Source organism: Gossypium arboreum, chromosome 7 (assembly GCF_025698485.1).
Source record: "Gossypium arboreum isolate Shixiya-1 chromosome 7, ASM2569848v2, whole genome shotgun sequence".
Taxonomy (NCBI): Eukaryota; Viridiplantae; Streptophyta; class Magnoliopsida; order Malvales; family Malvaceae; genus Gossypium; species Gossypium arboreum.
The window spans coordinates 20,877,583-20,899,484 of NC_069076.1; the positions used below are offsets into that span (position 1 = coordinate 20,877,583).

At 39.5% G+C, this 21,902-nt stretch overlaps 1 non-coding gene across 1 annotated transcript; it reads right to left on the minus strand.

The window, feature by feature from the left end:
* Positions 1–18,507: 18,507 nt before the first annotated feature.
* LOC128296097 (small nucleolar RNA R71) lies at positions 18,508–18,613 on the minus strand. The gene has a single exon (XR_008286645.1). It is a non-coding gene; the product is annotated as a small nucleolar RNA R71 (small nucleolar RNA).
* Between the last annotated feature and the right edge of the window lie 3,289 nt (positions 18,614–21,902).

Consider the following 21,902-nt stretch of genomic DNA (forward strand, 5'->3'; position numbering starts at 1 on the left):
GAGTGAAATTATAGATATGTGATGAAATTGATTGGTGATATACATGTTTAAATAATGTGAATGCAAAGAATGTGTGAAAGAGTAAATTTGTAATAAATCTTCTTGGGACAGCAACAGTAACGTGATTTTGGAAAATCACCATAAATTGTTAGACTTGAGTAAGTAAATGATACAAGACTAAGATATTGGTAAATATGTAATAATTCCTCATGAATATTTTGGGCCTTGTAAGCCTGATTAAAGGATAATATACGTGTGTATGAAAAGTTTAAAATTGATCAAAAATTTTTACGGTCTGGTTTTATATAAATGGATGAGTTTAAATCTGGTAGCACCTCGAACCCTGTTCCGGTGAGGGATACGGGCGAAGGGTGTTACAAAGAGAAATCATTAAACATGCAATGCAATCCCACCCAAATTATCCATCTGCTACACACCAGCTCCATCCCTCGTCACACTATGTGGGGATATAAATATCGACCCACCCAGCCCACACACCAATGGTAGCCCAGTTGCGGAACTACCTTCATTTACATATTGAGCTTTAAAAGCCGTCGGTAGATCCATGATTGTCAAGCAACCATGCGATCCTCATATACTACCTTCGTTCCATAGTTCCCACCCCATATGCAACCTAAGCAGAACATCATATGTATGCATGTCACATCCATAAAACTTACATTCAACACCTAGGGGTATTTTGGTCATTTTCACCCTTAGGCGCATTTTGATAATTTTCCCTTAATTATGGTTTTCACTTACCTTGACCCGTTAACAGTCCCACGAGCTAAGATGAACGAATACTATGCACCAGGTAAGATTCCAGATAAGAGGAGGTGGGTCATTAAGACCGCTTAAGTACCAAGCTCTCCTTAGATTCAATCCTAGACATGCATATACCCGTTGCCACACCTTAACCCTGTGACTTGTCCACGGTCTCAATCAATTAAGTCATCATATACTAGGCCCAATACCCCTACATACATGCATATGGCCCATTAGGCCCAATCTTATTCAAATGGCCCATATGGCCCAGTTCATATTCTATGGACCACTAGTCCCAATTCACATTCATATGGCCCATTAGGCCCAAATCATATTATATTCATGCTCACATACAAATTTCCTAACACATAGCATCACTTATCAATCCTTGCCTATTATGGACCCAACAGCCCATCAAGCCCATTTAGCCCATTGTGGCCCATTTGGCCAATCCTCAACCCAAGTCCATGAAATCGCCCATGGGCCTAAGGCAACCTATCGATATCCTCTCAACGAGTGTTCGCATACTCGTGTGACTACTGTAGCCCAACTTTTGACTTTTCGGCATTTCGACTTTTCGACTTTTCCGCATTTCGGCTTTCGTCGATTCATTGTGTGTGTGCAGTCTATGTACACACCTGGTAAGTAAGCCTACTGCGATTTCCTTAGCCCAATATTGCAATCAATATCACTCAAAGATTAATCTCACATACTTATCGAATACTTTACCAAAAGCCGGAATCTCACCTTAACTTTACCTTGCACGATAAGTATAACAGCTCGTTCACTAACCACGATCAACTCCTAGATCTACACCAATTGTAACTATTAAAACCAAAATAATAGGTGACTCGTATCCAACACAAGTCCCCTTACCTTACTATGGCTATTCGGCAAACCTTAGCCAATGGATGAGGAATACTTACCAATACCGCAACACCTAAGGGGCAATTCGGCAATGAGCTAAGATCTAAGATTCGATACTAATTCCCTACCACAGTTGATTAGAAAGAGTGAGGGACAATATTTGATACTTAGCAAAGAAACCAATTGGAAGAACAACACTTACACTAGATTTGACCAAAGTAGAAGGAGTAGTGATTGCACCAAGGGTATTCGGCCAAAGAGGTTCGGCCCTTTACGATTTGGTATGGAAAAAGAGGGTTATTCAGTTCCAAAGAAAAAGAAAGAAAAGTCAGCAATGAGGTAAAGGAAGAATAGAATTCAGCACAAGGAAGGAGAAAAAGAAAAGAAAGACAAAGGGTTTTCAGCTTTTAGAGAAAAGAGTTTCTGGAAACAAGGTGAAGGAAATTTGGTCATTAACTTCATACCCTAGCATTTGGCACCTATTTATAAACCTTATAGCCAAATTTTCCCATGCCGAAATCCCCATTCAGCTCCATCACTTGTCCCTTCTCATCTCCTCATTTTTCTCCCTGATAACCCCTTGATCCTTTCCTTAATTTTCTCTCCTAAACACTTCCCTTGGAGTCCACTTTCACGCCACTTCCATTCTTCTGGAAGGTCAAAAACACTAAGCTAGGATTCGAACCTTGGACCTCCTTGGTAGCTATTAACACCACCTCCCGACACTCTAAGTGGCGTCACTTAGCCACTCTTCCACAAGGCTTTTTGATGCCATTTTCCCTTATCTTTATTTAAAAGCCCATCTACTCCCAACCCTGATTCTTTTAATAATTAACTTATAATTTTTACCCCTTAATTCAAACTGAAACCTTGACCAAGACCTACTTTTACATAATTAGCACTTAACCCAAATTATTAAGCAAAAAAAGAAAAATTCAAGATTTAGGGAGTTTTAGGGCGTTACAAGTATCCATTACCAAGAATAGATGATTTATTTGATCAGTTGAAAGGCACAACAGTGTTTTCAAAGATTGATTTGCGGTCTGGTTATTATCAGTTACAAGTGAAAGATTTAGATGTGCCAAAGATTGCGTTCAGAACGAGGTACAAACGTTATGAATTTCTTATTATGCCTTTCGGATTAACTAATGCTCCTGCAGTTTTTATAGACCTAATGAACCAGATATTTAGACCGTATTTAGACAGATTCATTGTTGTGTTCCTTGATGACATTCTGATCTATTCAAGATATGAGTCTGAGCACGCTGAACATTTGAGAATTGTGTTACAAGCTTTGAGAGATAAACAACTATTTGCTAAATTCTGAAAATGTTAATTCTAGCTCCGAGAAGTTAGATTTTTGGGACATATTGTTTTGGTGGAAGGTATAAGAGCTTGAAATACATAACGACTCAAAAATATTTGAATTGCGACAACGAAGATGGCTCAAGTTGCTAAAAGATTATGAAAGATGGCTCAAGTTGCTAAAAGATTATGAGTTAGTGATTGATTATCATCCGGGAAAAGTGAACGTAGTAGTAGATGCTTTGAGTAGAAAATCTCTGTTTGCTATGAGAGCAATGAATATGAGACTGACTTTGTCTTATAATGGTTCGATATTAGCCGAGTTGAAAGCTAAACCAAATTTTCTTCAGCAAATTTGTGAAGCTCAAAAGTGTGATACAGAGTTACAAGCTAAAAGAACGCAATATGAGTTGAATAGTGATTCAGATTATTAGATCGAAGATGATGATTGTTTAATGTTTCGAAATAGAATCTCCGTACCAAAGAATTCTAAACTCATTCAGAAAATTTTACACGAAGCATAGTGGTTGTCTATCTGTTCACCCAGGGAGTACCAAAATGTACAATGATTTGAAACACTTGTATTGGTGGTCAGGTATGAAACGAGACATTTCTGAGTATGTATCGAGATGTTTGGTGTGTTAGCAAGTTAAAGTTGAACATCAACTACCTTCGGGATTGTTACAATCAGTGATGATACCAGAGTGGAAATGGGATAAAGTTACGATAGATTTTGCATCGGGTTTGCCTCTGTCTCTGAAAAAGAAAGATGCTATCTGGGTTGTTGTAAATTGACTAATGAAGTCCGCGCATTTCATTCCGGTATGTTCTGATTATTCGCTTGATAAATTAGCTGAATTGTATATATCTGAGATTGGTAGATTGTACGAGGTGCTAATTTTGATTATTTCGGATAGAAATTCAAGGTTTACATCGCGATTTTATAAGAAACTACAAGAAGCTCTGAGTACGAGGTTGAATTTTAGTACAACATTTCATCCGCAAACCGACAATCAGTCTAATAAAGTAATACATATTCTTGAAGATATGCTCTGATGTTGTGTTTTAGAGTTCGAAGGCAATTGGGAAAAATATTTGCATTGGTTGAATTTGCGAATAATAACAAATTTCAATTGAGCATAAAGATGGCACCGTATGAAGCATTGTATGGTCACAAATGTTGAACTCCGTTGTATTGGACTGAGCTAAGTGAGAAAAAGATTCACGGGGTTGATTTGATCCAAGAGAATGAAGAAAAAGTAAAAGTAATACGTGACAATTTGAAAGCAGCTTCAAATTGACAAAAATCATATGCGGATTTGAAACGAAAAGACATTGAATAACAGAGATAAAGTGTTTCTGAAAGTGTCTCAGTGGAAGAAATACTTCAATTTGGTCGCAAAGGCAAATTGAGTCCGCGTTTCATCAGGTCGTACGAGATCATTGAAAGAATATGGCCAGTGGCATATTAATTAACAGTACCATTAGAATTAGAAAATATCCACAATGTATTTCATGTGTCGATGATGTGTTACTATAGATCGAATCCTGCACATGTAATTACTCCAATAGAGATTGAAATTCAACTCGATATGACGTACAACGAGGAACCGATCAGAATTTTAACTTAAGAGATTAAAAATTTAAGAAATAAATGCATAGCTTTAATGAAAGTCTTGTGGCAACGTCATGATGTCAAGAGGCTATGTGGGAGCTCGAGGAAGCTATGAGAAAATAGTTACCTAACCTATTCACTGGTAAGATTTTCGGGTACGAAAATCCCTAAGGAGGAGAGAGTTGTAACAACCCGTTTTTAGTCAAATTGGAATAGTAGTTTCAGGACCAAAAATCTGAAATCAAAATATTTATTTTATTATTATTTTAATGTTTACAGCATGATTGAATGTTTGTGTGAAAATTTCATTAAGAAATTTTATCGTTTGATTGTTAATTTGATAAAAAGGGCTAAATCGTCTAAAGTGTAAAAGTGGAATTCTATTAGCTAAAAGTATCTAATAGCTATAGAATTTTAAATTAGAGGTCCTTATGTTGTGATGAGACCATTTCAATTGTAAGTGGACAAAGATAGACATGTATAAATGAATTTTAATGTTTTAATTAAAGGATAATTTAGTAATTTATGTAATTAAGTTAATAAAATAAAATAAAAACAAATTTTGGTGCTTTCATCTTCTTTTAGTCGAAACTAAGGGAAGAAAAACTCCATTGTTGCACTTTGAAGCATTCGGCCATAGTACCTAGAGCATTTCAAGAAAAGCGAACCTCGGAGTTAGATCGGGGGAAAAACAAAGTTATCGACTAATTGACATGTGTCGTTATTTTTACATCCGAGGTAAGTTCGTATGTAATAATCATTGTTATAATTATGCTTTAAATGCTTTGATATTGCATAAATTATGTATACATGATAAACCTTAATTATACATATTTTTACCCCATGTTTAATGCATTTTATAGATGATTTCTCATTAGAATTGGTGAATTTGATGCTCCTAATGCTTTAAATTCATGTTTTATACTTAGGAGAGCATAGGAGAGTGAAAGGAACGAGAAACGGGCTAAAAACGGAGAAAATGGGCCAAAGTATGAAATCAACACGGCCTGGACCTCCTCACACGGGTAGACCACACGGCCGTGTCAATTTGGCAGGCTCGAGCACGGCCTGAAGTAATCGAACACGGGCGTGTGCCACGGGCGTGTGCCACGGGCGTGTCCCTGCTGAGCCCAAGTTGAGTCCAATTCAGAAAAGGCCAATTTTGAGGGCTTCTAGGCATTCCAAAGCCTATAAATACACCCTAGAGGAGAAAGAAAAGGGACAAGGAGAAGAGGGTGTAACACCCCAAACCCGAGACCATCGCCGGTGTCGGACCCGAGGGGTTAACAAGCCAAGTTCACATGTTTTTGCCCACCAATTTGACATTTCCAGTCAGACTGGAAATGCTGCGTCACTGTCGCCTTAAAAATCATATCTCGAGTTTCAAAACTCGGAAACTGGTTTCGTAAATTTTCCCTGAATTTAGACTCATATATCCATCCATGGATTTATTTCTAGGATTTTTGGTCGGGCCAATTGGTACAGTTTATTAGTTAAAGTTACCCATGTTACAGGGATCGACTGCTCTGACCTTCGCGCGGTATAACTTGAATATCTCTCTGTACAGGGATTTAATGCTGGTGTCGTTTGTTTCTAATGAAACTAGACTCAAAATGGAATCTTTACATATAAGGTATGTCTCCTAATTCTTTTTGGATAATTTATAGTGAATTTTTAAAGTTGCGACAGGGAACCCAGAAACCATTCGGGCCCTGTCTCACAATAGCTTTAATATCTCTTAACCTGTAACTCCTATGACCATTTCGTTTCTTCCATATGAAAATAGACTCATCAAGCTTCATTTACATAGCTTATTCACTATTTAATTCCATTCCTATGAATTTTGGTGATTTTTCACATTCACGCCACTGCAGCTGGCAGCATCTGTTTTAAGGTAGGACTTACCTATTTGGTAGTCTCCATGATTCAACTAGTCTTGCCATACATAGGTTCATATATGATCATTTTAACCATGCCAATGGCTGATCATATGACCAACATTCCCATTTCCAAGCCATAGCCACATCATGACACAAAATATATACATACAACCCACAATTAGTCTAAGTTCATGCTTCCTTTTCGAGCCATTTTCGCATGGCCGTACATACTACATTACAACATATTTAACAAACAAGGGTAGTCCTATACATGCCATCTCAAGTTCAACCAAAATTTATACCAAAATGGAGGCTTGATAGTGTGGATGACTTCGACTTCAACGATCCCAAATCCGATTGCTTGAGCGAAATCTAGAAAAGCGAGAGCCAAAGCAACGGGTAAGCATTTCTATGCTTAGTAAGTCTCAAGGAATATAATCAACTCTAATTACAGCAATACATTCACATAGCCAAATGCATCATTTCATTAATACACATTCTTACTTCATACTTCATCATTATATAAGTTCACAAAGCATCAATCAATTCAATAACTGAAATTCATTAGTCGATTGAGCGAATGTTGCTCAAACATGTCGACTTTCCAATGCACATATAACGTACCTTATCCTTTGGGCTTTCCGAGTGTACTAATTGAATTCATTACAGCAACCAACACTCACCTCCAGCCCAAGATTCTTGAATATAACCGGATATAATCACGTGCACAAATGCCTTGGTCTTAGCCGGATAGAATAATTCATACGAATGCCTTGGTCTTAGCCGGATATAGCCACTAGCACATTTGCCTTGGTCTTAACCGGATATAATTTCAGCATAATTGTCTTCGGCTTAGCCCGATATCATTCAATTTCTCATGCACACATACATCAATAATCATTGGACATACATATTTCATTTTCGTTACTAAGGCTCAAACACAATTATAATCATTAGCATATTCGCCTTGGGACTTAGCCCGGTGGAATTCAAATGCTCATACACACATAATCAATAATCATACACATCCATATTTCATCTCACATAATTCAAGTAAGGTCACTTCTTGAGGACTTACCTCGGATGTTGTCGAACGGCTTTTTCGGCTATTCGATCACCTTTTCCTTCCCTTGTCCAATTGTGGCCCTCTTAGCTCTTGAGCTAATTCAAACAAATTCAATTTATTAAAACCTCATTGTGCTTGCTTATGGCGAATATGACAAGGATTTTAAATGGTCATATGGCCACTCTTTAGCTTGAATACACAATGGTCATGCACATTTTATACTACATCAAGCAATTCAATACAATTTATTTGAGCATCAAGGAAATGCTAAGGCCTTCAATAGGCTACCCAAGGCGAATATTCATGTACATGTTGAGGTCAATTTTGCACTTAATACCTCACAAAAACAGCATGCAATTTACTAATTAATGCTTTGCACATTGTGGCCCAAAACTTATAATATAGCATCAAGCACCTACATGTGTGCTAGGCAATTGTGCTTGCAATTTCACAAGCATTCTTCCACATCTTCTTCTTTAAACCAATATATTCATCACTTAGTTCATAACCAAAACATAATATGCAATCATATATATGCATATATGAGCATGGCAATTTCAAGGTGTCCATAGCCATCCAAAACACAAATTTTAACTAACATGCAAGAAGCATGAATCATGCTCAAGAATGCATCATGGCGAATATGACAATCATGCTTCTTTTCAACTTCAATCATGATAAAACAAAAGAAAGCTCAAAATCTTACTCATGAGTAGACAATCCATCATTGCATGCATCATCATCAAGTTTCACACTTAGCATGCAATGGCTTTATCACCATAACAACTTTGGCCAAATGCCATTTCCATGGCATAACAAAGATTTGAGCCATGGCTAACATGCACATCAAATTAGTAACCAAACCATGCATGAAACTCCCAACACAACCTCATACATACCTTAATCTTGATGTAAACTTAGCCAAATCTCCTTCTAGGTCTCTTCCAACCCAAGCATGAAGCAAAAATCCTCCCCCTTTTCCCTTAGTATTTTCGGCCAAGAAGATGAGAAAGGATGAACAAATTTTTCTTTTCTTTCCTTAGGACATTCGGCCAAGCCTATGGAGAAGAATGAACATTTTTTTTTCTCTTTTTTTTTTCATACTCTTATTTTATCATTTCTAACATCATCCATTAGTAAAACATGTTGGGAACATGTTTTCCCTTGCCCATAATTTGTCATGGCCGGCCATCCACCTTAGGGAAAGGGGATAATTGACATGCAACTCCATTTATTTCACTTTATGCATTATTAGGCCACTTAAAAATACACCTATCACATTTTCAAGTCCTAGCACATGGGTCCTTTCTTATAAATTAGCACCTAATTAATAAAAATCGAGACACGAAATATATACGCATACCAATTCCTCATACAATAAGCACGGAATATAACACTTAATTATTCTTGTGACTCGGTTTCGTGGTCCCAAACCACTCTCCGACTAGGGTCACATTAGGGTGTCACAACTCTCCCCACTCAAGAGATTTTCGTCCCGAAAAGCTTACCGTAAATAGGTTCGGATATCGCTCTCTCATAGTGTTCTCGGTCTCCCAAGTAGCTTCTTCTATCCCGTGCTTGAGCCATAACACTTTCACTAGCGGAACCCGCTTGTTTCGCAACTCTTTCACTTCTCGTGATAGGATACGAATCCGTTCTTCCTCATAACTCATAGTAGCTTGAATTTCAATTTCTGATGGACTAATCACGTGTGATGGATCGGATCTATAACGTCGAAGCATCGAAACGTGGAAGACATCGTGAACCTTTTTGAGTTCAGGGGGCAAAATCAAACGATATGCCACTGGACCGACTCGCTCTGATATCTCATATGGCCCAATGAACCTCGGGCTCAACTTGCCCTTACGGCCGAACCTGAGTATCTTTTTCCAAGGCGATACCTTGAGAAACACTTTATCACCCACTTGATACTCGATATCCTTACGCTTCATATCCGCGTACGACTTCTGATGATCGAAGGCTATCTTCAAACTTTCACGGATTACTTTCACTTTCTGTTCAGCATCCCTAATCAAATCCACCCCGAAAATCTTGCTTTCACCAAGCTCAGTCCAAAACAGTGGTGTACGGCATTTACGCCCGTACAAAGCCTCGTAGGGTGCCATCTTAATACTTGATTGAAAGCTGTTGTTGTAAGCGAATTCAATCAACGACAAATACCGTTCCCATGAACCACTAAACTCGAGGACGCAACATCTTAACATATCCTCAAGTATCCGAATTATCCGCCGGATTGACCATCTGTTTGGGGTGAAAGGCGGTCTTGAAATGCAACTTGGTACCCAAAGCTTCTTGCAACTTTTTCCAAAATCGCGAGGTAAATCTCGGATCTCTATCCGACACGATGGAAATAGGCACCCGTGTAATCTCACAATCGAGAAACGTACAATTCCGCTAATTTGTCCATTGAAAAATCCGTGCGTGACGGGGACAAAGTGGGCCGACTTAGTCAATCGATCTACCACGACCCAAACCGCATCCTTCTTACTTGCGACAATGGCGGTCCGGATACAAAGTCCATTGTGACTCGATCCCATTTCCACTCGGGTATCGTGATTGGTGAAGTAATCTCAAGGCACCGATGTTCCGCTTTCACTTGTTGACATATTAAGCATCTCAAACAAAGTCGGAGATGTCTCGCTTCATACCATGCCACCAAAACCGACGTTTCAAATCATTGTACATCTTCGTACTCTTCGGTGGATTGCCATTTGGCTACAATGGGCTTCATTCGAATTATCGAAATGAGTTCAATTCTTTGGGACACACAGACGACTTTTGAACCTCAAACAATCGTCATCGCCGATTTGAAACTCCGAGTCCTTGTTCGAACACACGCAGCCCGCTTTTGCAACCAACTCGTCGTCGACTTTCTCGAGCTTCTCGAATTTGGTGTGTCAATAATGGTTTGGCTTTCAATTCAGCCACTAACACACCGTCGGATCGGATGACAAGTGCACATTCATCGTCAGTAAAGTGAATAACGATTTACGACTCAAGGCATCCGCAACCACATTCGCCTTTCCGGGTGATAGTCAATGATCAGCTCATAATCCTTTAACAGCTCAAGCCAACGTCTTTGTCGCAGATTTAAGTCTCTTTGGGTCATCAAATATTTGGGACTTTTGTGATCCGAGTATACATGGCACCTTTCACCAAATAAGTAATGTCGCCAAATCTTTAAGGCGAATACGATGGCGCCAATTCGAGATCATGAGTCGGATAATTTTTCTCATGTGGCTTTAATTGCCTCGACGATAGGCCACAACTCGACCTTCTTGCATTAATACTAACCTAACCCAAGTAGAGAGGCGTCGCTATAGATGACAAACTCCTTGCCGGACTCGGGTTGCACTAGAATTGGGGCTTCAATCAAATAAGTTTTCATTGATCGAAACTTTTTGGCATTTCTCGTCCATTCGAACTTAACGTCCTTTTGGAGTAGCCGTCATCGGCGTGGCTATCGTTGAGAAGCCTTTACAAATCGTCGGTAATAACCTAAGCAAGCCCCAAAAAGCTCGAACCTCAAGAATATTTCTGAGGCTTCCAATTAAGTATGGCTGAAATTTTATTTGGTCGACTCGAATACCCGTCGCAGATACCACATGACCCAAGAAGCTAACCTCTCTTAACCGAACTCACACTTCTTGAACTTAGCATATAATTGCTTGTCCCGTAAAATTTGCAGCACTAACCGCAGTGTTCAAGATGTTCGGTCTCATTTCTTGAATAGACCAAGATGTCATCAATGAACACGACTACTTAATCGATCCAAATATGGTCTAAAGATCCGATTCATTAAATCCATAAATACCGCGAGGGCATTAGTGAGCCCAAACGGCATCACTAGGAACTCATAGTGACCATATCTCGCTCAAGGCGTCTTGGGCACGCCTCAATCTCGGATTCGCAATTGATAGTAGCCCGATCTCAAATCTATTTTCGAGAACACCGAGGCTCCTTCAGCTTGATCGAACAAGTCATCAATACGTGGCAACGGATATTTGTTCTTTATCGTCCCTTTATTAAGTTGACGATAGTCGATGCACGATCGCATGGTTCCATCCTTCTTCTTCACGAACAACACCGGCACCCCCAAGGCGAAAAACTCAGGCGAGCAAAACCTCTATCCACCAATTCTTGCAACCGAGCTTTCAACTCCTTTAATTCCGTTGGTGCCATACGATATGGAGCTATCGAAATTGGAGTGGTACCAGTACCAATTCGATGCCAAATTCTATTTCCGAACGGTGGTAAACCCGCAATTCTTGGGAAAACATCCGGTATTCACAAACCACGGGCACAGATTCGGGTTTCTTCTCGATTCCTTGTCATCGAAGCACGACGCAAGGTACGCTTCACCCTTTTCTTACATATTTCGGGCCAACATCATTGATATTACGGTGGCAACCCTTTAAGTCCGTGGACTCAACCCGAATTATTTCATTATTCGCAAGACCTCAAATCGATAGTCTTGCTCTTGCAATTTACAACCGCATCGTGCATGGTCAACCAATCCAAACCAAGAATAACATCGAACTCATCGAATGGCAAAAGCATTAAGTCCGCCGGAAAACAAGAACCTCGGAACACTAGGGGACTTTTCTTGCACACTTTGTTAACAAGCACGTAATGACCCAAGGGTTTGACACCGAATTACAAACTCAAGAGACTCAATGGGCAAAGTCTTCTTTGGATGCTAAGGTTTCACATATATATGAATGAGTAGAACCGGGGTCAATCAAAGCAATTACATTTGTATTGAAAAGAGTGAAAGTACCGGTAATAACATCCGGAGAGGCAAGATCCTCGGCGTGCGCCAGATGGCATAAGTCCTAGCAGAGCACGAGCCTCAGATCCGATGGTAGCATCTCTAGATCCTCTCGACCGCCACCGACATTGCCCATATTTCTAGGTGGCCTACCTCGAGTAGTGGTAGCACCGGGTTTGCACTCGACTTACATTCTGCTCATGCATCCTCGGGCAATCCTTCATAAAGTGGTCGGCTGATCCACACTTATAGCAGAGCGATCACGAAACCAACAGCTCCCCGAATGCCATTTTCCACAATGTGGACACTCGCCTCTCTCGGCGATCATTTCCGCCACCGGCGATCGAGGTGACTCGTGTGGTCACGGGGTCGATCGCGTCCTCGTCTAGGAAAGCCCAAACGCCTCTAGACCGGCTCGCATCATCTCGAAATCTCTTCGATGCTTGTTGAAGAGACTTTCCGAGGACCTCTTTCGAATTCTCCGGTTCCCACATCACTTTTGTTTCTCCTTTCTAAGCTCTTGACTTTACAAGCTCGCTCAACAAGTACTACGAACTCTTGTATCTCGAGAATGCCAACAAACATCCTTATATCATCATTCAGCCCATCCTCGAAGCGTTTACATACATAATAGCTTGGACGAAATGCATTCTCGCGCGTCAGGCTAAGCCTCACAAACTTTCGTTCAGAGTCGGTAACGGACATAGAACCTTGCTTAAGATCAAGAAATTCCCTCCGCTTTTGGTCGATGAATCTCGATCGATATACTTTTTGAACTCGGTTTGAAAGAATTCCCAAGTCACTTGCTCTCTAGGCACCACGAAGTCGAGTACTCCACCAATAGTAGGCGGACTCGCGTAGCAAGGAGATGGTACACTTTAAGCACTCATCGGGTGTACTGGATAGCTCATCAACCACCGGATAGTGTTATCTAACCAAAATTCAGCGCGGCATCATCATCATCCGTGGCCTTAAATTCAGTGGCCCCATGTTTTGAATCCTATCGATTGGGGCTTACTTGACCTTATTTGGTCATCACCGGAGGTATTGTAGGTCTTGGGGTTGCATTTGTCGGGAATGGAGGTTGTGGAACAGCCGTGTTGGTTCGAATGTATTGATTAAACCATTCGTTCATCACACTATAAAAGGCTTGCTTAGCCTCGTCATTAGGATTGCTGGCCATAGGTTGAGAGTCCGCCGCGCTGTCCCTTGCGCGGGAGCAGCGCCACACTCTCCACATCATCGCTATCGCTTTCGGTTGGGATCGGGATCCATTGCTATAAACAAACACAAAGTCAAATTGTCGTAAATCACCACACTATCGATTCATCATTTAATGGCATGTATAGCTAGACCCCAAACACATCACGGTAGTCCTAGAATTGACTAAACCGTGGCTCGATACCAATAAAATTGTAACACCCCAAACCCGAGACCATCGCCGTGTCGGACCGAGGGTTAACAAGCCAAGTTCACATGTTTTTGCCCACCAATTTGACATTTCCAGTCAGGCTGGAAATGCTGCGTCACTGTCGCCTTAAAATCATATCTCGAGTTTCAAAACTCGGAAACTGGTTTCGTAAATTTTCCTGAATTTAGACTCATATATCCATCCATGGATTTATTTCTAGGATTTTGGTCGGGCCAATTGGTACAGTTTATTAGTTAAAGTTACCCATGTTACAGGGATCGACTGCTCTGACCTTCGCGCGGTATAACTTGAATATCTCTCTGTACAGGATTTAATGCTGGTGTCGTTTGTTTCTAATGAAACTAGACTCAAAATGGAATCTGTACATATAAGGTATGTCTCCTAATTCTTTTGGATAATTTATAGTGGATTTTAAAGTTGCGACAGGGAACCCAGAAACCATTCGGGCCCTGTCTCACAATAGCTTTAATATCTCTCAACCTGTAACTCCTATGACCATTTCGTTTCTTCCATATGAAAATAGACTCATCAAGCTTCATTTACATAGCTTATTCACTATTTAATTCCATTCCTATGAATTTTGGTGATTTTTCACATTCACGCCACTGCAGCTGGCAGCATCTGTTTTAAGGTAGGACTTACCTATTTGGTAGTCTCCATGATTCAACTAGTCTTGCCATACATAGGTTCATATATGATCATTTTAACCATGCCAATGGCTGATCATATGACCAACATTCCCATTTCAAGCCATAGCCACATCATGACACAAAATATATACATACAACCCACAATTAGTCTAAGTTCATGCTTCCTTTTCGAGCCATTTTCGCATGGCCGTACATACTTACATTACAACATATTTAACAAACAAGGGGTAGTCCTATACATGCCATCTCAAGTTCAACCAAAATTTATACCAAAATGGAGGCTTGATAGTGTGGATGACTTCGACTTCAACGATCCCAAATCCGATTGCTTGAGCGAAATCTAGAAAACCGAGAGCCAAAGCAACGGGTAAGCATTTCTATGCTTAGTAAGTCTCAAGGAATATAATCAACTCTAATTACAGCAATACATTCACATAGCCAAATGCATCATTTCATTAATACACATTCTTACTTCATACTTCATCATTATATAAGTTCACAAAGCATCAATCAATTCAATAACTGAAATTCATTAGTCGATTGAGCGAATGTTGCTCAAACATGTCGACTTTCCAATGCACATATAACGTACCTTATCCTTTGGGCTCTCCGAGTGTACTAATTGAATTCATTACAGCAACCAACACTCACCTCCAGCCCAAGATTCTTGAATATAACCGGATATAATCACGTGCACAAATGCCTTGGTCTTAGCCGGATAGAATAATTCGCACGAATGCCTTGGTCTTAGCCCGGATATAGCCACTAGCACATTTGCCTTGGTCTTAACCGGATATAATTTCCAGCATAATTGTCTTGGGCTTAGCCCGATATCATTCAATTTCTCATGCACACATACATCAATAATCATTGGACATACATATTTCATTTTCGTTACTAAGGCTCAAACACAATTATAATCATTAGCATATTCGCCTTGGGACTTAGCCGGTGGAATTCAAATGCTCATACACACATAATCAATAATCATACACATCCATATTTCATCTCACATAATTCAAGTAAGGTCACTTCTTGAGGACTTACCTCGGATGTTGTCGAACGGCTTTTTCGGCTATTCGATCACCTTTTCCTTCCCTTGTCCAATTGTGGCCCTCTTAGCTCTTGAGCTAATTCAAACAAATTCAATTTATTAAAACCTCATTGTGCTTGCTTATGGCGAATATGACAAGGATTTTAAATGGTCATATGGCCACTCTTTAGCTTGAATACACAATGGTCATGCACATTTTATACTACATCAAGCAATTCAATACAATTTATTTGAGCATCAAGGAAATGCTAAGGCCTTCAATAGGCTACCCAAGGCCGAATATTCATGTACATGTTGAGGTCAATTTTGCACTTAATACCTCACAAAACAGCATGCAATTTACTAATTAATGCTTTGCACATTGTGGCCCAAAACTTATAATATAGCATCAAGCACCTACATGTGTGCTAGGTCAATTGTGCTTGCAATTTCACAAGCATTCTTCCACATCTTCTTCTTTAAACCAATATATTCATCACTTAGTTCATAACCAAAACATAATATGCAATCATATATATGCATATATGAGCATGGCAATTTCAAGGTGTCCATAGCCATCCAAAACACAAATTTTAACTAACATGCAAGAAGCATGAATCATGCTCAAGAATGCATCATGGCGAATATGACAATCATGCTTCTTTTCAACTTCAATCATGATAAAAAAAAAGAAAGCTCAAAATCTTACTCATGAGTAGACAATCCATCATTGCATGCATCATCATCAAGTTTCACACTTAGCATGCAATGGCTTTATCACCATAACAACTTTGGCCAAATGCCATTTCCATGGCATAACAAAGATTTGAGCCATGGCTAACATGCACATCAAATTAGCAACCAAACCATGCATGAAACTCCCAACACAACCTCATACATACCTTAATCTTGATGTAAACTTAGCCAAATCTCCTTCTAGGTCTCTTCCAACCCAAGCATGAAGCAAAAATCCTCCCCCTTTTCCCTTAGTATTTTCGGCCAAGAAGATGAGAAAGGATGAACAAATTTTTCTTTTCTTTCCTTAGGACATTCGGCCAAGCCTATGGAGAAGAATGAACATTTTTTTTTTCTCTTTTTTTTTTTCATACTCTTATTTTATCATTTCTAACATCATCCATTAGTAAAACATGTTGGGAACATGTTTTCCCTTGCCCATAATTTGTCATGGCCGCCATCCACCTTAGGGAAAGGGATAATTGACATGCAACTCCATTTATTTCACTTTATGCATTATTAGGCCACTTAAAAATACACCTATCACATTTTCAAGTCCTAGCACATGGGTCCTTTCTTATAAATTAGCACCTAATTAATAAAAATCGAGACACGAAATATTTACGCATACCAATTCCTCATACAATAAGCACGGAATATAACACTTAATTATTCTTGTGACTCGGTTTCGTGGTCCCGAAACCACTCTCCGACTAGGGTCACATTAGGGGTGTCACAGAGGGGGTAAGGAATTACTCCAAGGAAGCCGATTGATCTATCTCGGAAGCCAAGATTCATCATCAAGATTGAAGATCTCTCCTCAATTTCCCTTCAGGAGTTTTGGGTTTTCTTTATGTTTTGTATGTTTTATTCTTCTTAGATGTTTTCTTATTTAGTTATGAACTAAAACCCTTAAATACCTAAGAGGAATGAAACCTAAGATGAATCTTGTTATTATTTTCTGAATTAAATGATAAATTTTTAACTTGTTCTTAATTATGTGTTCCTAATTCTTGTTTTGATATCCCAGGATACTGATTCAAGACATGCTCTTATTCAAAGGAGAAATAGACCCTATCTAAGAGTACTTTTGTCATAATTAAGCGGAGTTGATTGCGTGCCTAGAAATAGGGTGACAAGATTTTGCCAAATTAGGGTGAAACCTAATAAGGGGATCCATAGATCAAGTTAATGCAACCTTAGAGTGTTAATTAGAGAAAAGTCTCAGTTATTCAATCTAGGGATTAGACGTTATTAGTCTTGAATAGGGATAATAACATAACTTAGGGATCTCTACAGAACAAGTTGAATGAATAAATCGTCCGATTCAGACCGGAATAACAAGTAAAGTCTAGGTGGATTTTTCCTTAGGTATTGTCTTCATTCAATAGATTTTCCCAAAAGAAATTCCCCAATTCTTTTCTCTGTGAGTTCTTAGTTTAGATAATTAGTTAATTAAAACAAAATCTCTTTATTCTTAGGCTAGATAATAAAAAGACAGTCATTACTAGTACTTTTAGTTCCTTTGGGTTCGACAATCCGGTCTTGCTAAAACTATACTATTGTTCGATAGGTACAATTGCCTACATCGCGATAATAGTTAGTCCAAGAGCGAGTAATTATAAATATTTAAAACCTATCACGAAATAACGCGATCAAGTTTTTGGCGCCGTTGCCGGGGAACTGAGATATTAGGAACGCTCAATTTTTATTACTTTAGCCATTTATTTTTCTTGCAATTTAATTTTTTTATTATTATTACTTATTAATTTACTTTTTCTTTCTCTTGGCAGGTTTTTATAGTTTATGACTAGAAGAAACCAGTCAGGACCATTACTTTTTGACGAAGAAATCGATCTTACAGTTCACAGAAATCAAAGAGAAATAAGGCGAAGCTTATGATACACAGGGAACGAGCAAGAAGACGATACTCAACCCCCAATCGAGAGATGGCTGAAAACCAAACCAATCAGCTACCTCCTGCAATTGCGGCTAATCAAAATCCTACTCCACGCACTATGTATGATTATGCTAAACCTTCTTTAACAAGGACTGAATCAAGCATAGTTAGACCTGATGTAGCTACAAATACTTTTGAATTAAAACCTAACACTATTCAAATGATGCAATAATTTGTTCAGTTTGATGGTTTGCAGCATGAGGATCCCAATGCTCATTTAGCCAACTTCTTAGAACTATGCGATACATCTAAAATTAATGGCATTTCTGATGATGCCATACGTTCCCTTTTCATTGAGGAACAAAGCTAAACAGTGGTTGAACTCGTTACCATAAGGGTCAATTACTACAGAGGAACAAATGACCAAAAATTTTCACTAAAATATTTTCCGCCAGCTAAAACGGCTAAATTACATAATGATTTCTCATCTTTTGTGTAGATGGATTTAGAAACCCTTTACGATGCATAGGAGAGATACAATGACTTACTGAGAAAGTGCCCTCACCATGGGTTACCTCTTTGGCTCTAAGTTCAAACATTCCACAATGGTCTGGACCCTTTGACTCGGCAAATGGTTGACGCAGCTGCTGGCGGAACTATCAATAATAAAACACCTGAAGATGCCTATGATTTTATTGAGGAGATGTCACTGAATAACTACCAGTGGCAAGTCATGAGGACAAAGCCAACGAAAATAGCCGGTGTTTAAAACGTCAATTCGGTCACCATGCTGTCAAATCAGGTAGAACTCTTGAATAAAAAGATTAATGGTTTTCTTAGTTCTTCACAGGTTCACTCAGTAATGCAGTGCGAAGCCAATAGCGGTGGAACAAGCCATTCGGAATACCAACCTTATGGCCATAACCTGGATAACAAGCAACTAAACTACATGGGTAATAATCGTCGACCTCAAAACAATCCATTTAGTAACACTTACAATACAGGTTGGAGGAACCATCCCAATTTTTTGTGGGGAGGCCAAGGAAATCAAAGACCACAACATCCTCCGGATTTTCAGCAACCATCCTACCAACAGGAAAAGAAGCCAAACCTTAAAGAGATGCTCTCAAAGTTTATATCAGTGTCAGAAACCCGTTTTCAGAACACTGAGACAGCATTTAAAAATCAACAAGCGTCGATCCAATGGCTCAAAATTCAAATTGGCCAGCTTTCCAAACTAATCTCCAAACGCCACAAGGGAGTTTTCCAAGTAATACCGAACCTAACCCAAGAGAACAACTCAACGCAATTAATATTCAAGTTGACGAAGGAGTCGTTGAGCCTGAATCAGAACCGAGGTAAGAAACCGTGGTAAGGAAAGGTCAAGGTGAGGTAGATCAAAATACAAACAAATCAGTAAATGTCGAATATAAACCTCGTGTGCCATACCCCAACACAATAAGGAAAGACCGCTCAGATGAACAATTTGGTAAATTCCTTAAACTCTTAAAAAAATTACATATTAACTTATCGTTTATTGAAGCTCTATCGCAGATGCCAAACGTAATGAAATTTTAAAGGAGCTTTTAGCAAATAAGCGGAAGTTGGACGAGGCGTCGCACGTGGAGCTAAACGTAGTTTGCTCGGCCATTCTCCAAAATAAACTACCCAAAAAACTAAAAGACCCGGGGAGCTTTACTATTCCTTGTTTAATTGGTAGTTTAGATGTTAATCATGCATTAGCTGATCTAGGGGCTAGTATCAACATCATGCCTTACAAAATGTTTAAGCAACTAGGTCTCGGGAAACCCAAACAGACTAGGATGAGCATTCAATTAGCAGATAAAACTATAAGATTCCCTAGAGGTATTATTGAAGATGTGCTAGTTAAAATCGATAAATTTATATTTCCTATTGACTTTATTGTTCTAGACATTGAAGAGGATAGCAACACTCCCTTAATTCTAGGAAGGCTCTTTTTAGCAACTTCTTAAACCATCATTGATGTTGGCACAGGTGAACTCACACTCTGGGTGGGAGACGAAACAATCACCCTTCAAGCTCGCAATTCTGGCAACACATCAAGAATTGAAGGTGTCATTTAAACCATTTTGCTAAAACTAACAATATGGTGCAACCTACTTTGCAAAAAATGAGTCTGAAGGAAGCACATGAGTTGTTCTCAAGCACCAGTAGAGGACCTGTTCATGAAGATCAAAGATTACAAATCGAGGAACTCGATGAATGGCGGGCGCACAAACCAAGAACACCCGACAAATTGAAACTACGCCAAAACGAGCCCGATACCTCTCCAAATCAACTTAAGGTTGGTGATAAGGTCTTATTAGATGCCGCAGATCCCCACATTGTCACTACCACACCGAATGAGGAAATCCCTCTTATGGTACTCAGTATTTTTCCATTCGGTACGGTGGAGGTGAGTCATCCCAAGTTCGGTACTTTTAAGGTAAACAACACCCGATTAAAACCTTATTTTGATGAGATTGATAACAGGAATGAGGAGTATAAACTCCTCAAACCACCATGACCATTCATTGGAGAGGTAAGTCGAGCTTAGACTATAAATAAGCGCTTCTCGGGAGGCAACCCGAGCACTAACAATATTAATTTCTTTAAATTTTGGTATTTAACTCCTAACTTACTAATAGAAATCTTGAATACAAGTGTTTCCACAGAGACACGACCAGACACATGGGCGTGCTTAAGGCCGTGTGAAAACAGGGCAAAAGATTTCCCCAACACGGGTTACGATTAAACGCCACGGTCGTGTGATATTGCCATGGTCGAGCCGGCCAAAACAACACGGGCGTGCGACACGCCCGTGTAGAAGAACTGTGGGCGAACCTATTAAATTAACACGGGCGTAGGGATTGCACACACGAGTGTGGGAGAAGCGAACGAAGCTAGACACAGTCGTGTGACACGACTGTGTGCACCCACATGCCCGAGGAACACGGACGTGTACTAAATGTCAGACGAGCCCAAATTTGAAATTCACGAATCACAGGGCTAAAATTGGGGAACACGGGCGTGTGCCCTAGCCTTGTGACCCAAAATCTATAAATACCCTACACTATTCACTTTCTTCCCCATTCAAAAAACCCTAACCCTAGCCGCTGCAACTCCACACGGCCTCCTTGCCACGCCCGTGCACCGTTTCCAACTCTCAATCCCTCTCCCTTAGCATTTGTTTACTCCTTTCACTTCTATTTTACTTATTACTAATGCTTATCGTTAGCATAATCTTCATTTCTTTCAAACTATTTGTCATTTTGCTCATTATTTTATCATTTAGTTTGCATTCTTAGGTTAGTTATTATACATTGCGTGTTAAATCAAGTTATTAGGGAAACCTCATACCCATGACTTTACCATGCTCATTCTCATGATATTTTCATGCCAATGTCTATCATTCAATTTGCATTTTTCCATTATGTTGTTAGAAAAGCCTCACTTTTTTTTGTCTTACACATGCCATTACTACGCTCATTTTCATACAATGATAAGGTCACGAAATTATTTGATTAGTTACATTTGGTTGTGGCTGAAATTCTATTTTTTTTTATTTGAAAATTGTATTCCTTTTACTTTGACTACTCATCAAGATGACTTGATGATTCTAAACGCAGATACCATGTCATCTTCATATGGTAAAAAGGTCAACGTACCTACCTCGAAGAAGAGGAAGGGAGTGTCATCTTTCACGGGTCCAACCACAAAAAATTGTCACCCCCTCCTACTGTTCCCCCGGGGGCCTCAAGAAGAGCTTTTCCAAATACTTAGGGCCCGACCCTTAATTACGGGCCACTGCATCGATTGGGCTACCGTAGAATAAGTTCAG